The following is a 1,559-nucleotide window of genomic DNA, read 5'->3' as shown; positions in this document are numbered from 1 at the left end:
AATCAGCCGCAGAGCGCTGCTGCTGCCTGCCCACTGGAGCCTCAATGCAAATCCCCTTGTATCACCAGTGGAAAGACTGTGGCCGTAAAAAAGGTGTGTTTGTGGATAAAACATATCAGGAGATATTAGAGTGCTTATAATCCAGGCAGAGTTCCTGAAATGATGCTAAAACTGAAAGAAAAATAAATATAGCCTAAACACTTCTAAGACTATTATCACCAATACGTGTACAACCATATAATATTTTACCATAAATGTAGTCTAGAAATATAAATGTACCTTTGCTAGGCTTAGAGTGACTTTTTAGCTTAATACAGCTGCAGCATTTGTGTAACATCCTTCATGTATTGTGTTACTGCGGCCTGTGGAATAATTATGGTTCTCAAACATGTCACACGTGGTAATGAAACTGATCGAGTTAAGAGGCTTATAAAAAGAAACAGCTGCCTTGACAAACACCCGTAGTCCAATGCATTTCAAATTTAATTAGTCTGTGCTTGGTTATGTAAGGTAAGACGGTCTAAAATAAAAGGACGTAAAAAGAAACAAAGAGGGGGTCTCTGACAGGTCAGCGCAGGATGCAGTTGAAAAGCTCTGTTAATTTTTATGTTAATTTATTAAAATGAATCAAATATTCATCATAAAGTCCTCATCATAGGTTCTCTTGAGGGTTGGGAGTAATATAAATCAGTAAAGCACACTGCCATCTTGTGGCAAAACTACTGTTTTTCAGTCTCAAGCGAAAAGAGAAAAAAAAAAAAGGGGGGGGGGGGGAGTCACGTTCATTTACCAGCTGATCCAAAATGAGGTAGACCGGCCTCCATCAATACCATTACTATTAACCAGTACCCTAATTGACATATGTGAGTATTTGGTCATACATTTTTGGTCATACACTATACATTTTTGTGCTGCAGATTAATGGTTACCTTTATTTTATAATGTATCAATTTAGTAGAGGTTTCATAAATTATGCTCTACAAAGATGATCAATAGTTAGACATAAAGCTCACCAGTATTTATATGTAAAGCTCAACCTGTCGCTTCTTTATTTATTTTGTTTGTTTGTTTGTTTTCCCCAGTATGGATAATCCAGATTAATCATCACGACTGTAGATGTGCCAGCATTGGGCAATGATTAAATGTTTTCCTCTAACCTTATTTTACTGCACCAAATATATATAATATGTGAAATGCAAATAGAATTTTCCAACTTTGCTCCAGTCTCATATGTTATTTCATATTTTTTGTCTTCTAAATACTTTGCTCTCTTCCAAGAGAGTGCCACTATACTTCCACTAAGCTCTAACATGGCAGTGTACCTGATATGGCACCTTTCAAAGGTTTATATCCTGACCCTGTACAACATGTGGCACTGACAATAATGTATGATACCTTTTAACTGCTACAGGCTAAGTGTACCCGGACACTACTGTGCCTGATACCTGTTATATAGACTAATATGATTGTATACTATAACCATAATTTTCTGGAGTAAACATAATTATATCCTTCTCATACACTAAGTATGTATGGCAAGTATGTTGTATGTATAGGAA

This window comes from Neolamprologus multifasciatus, chromosome 16 (genome assembly GCF_963576455.1).
Source record: "Neolamprologus multifasciatus chromosome 16, fNeoMul1.2, whole genome shotgun sequence".
Classification (NCBI taxonomy): Eukaryota; Metazoa; Chordata; class Actinopteri; order Cichliformes; family Cichlidae; genus Neolamprologus; species Neolamprologus multifasciatus.
The sequence above is the reverse complement of the archived record's forward strand: the minus strand, read 5'-3'. Positions refer to the sequence as shown.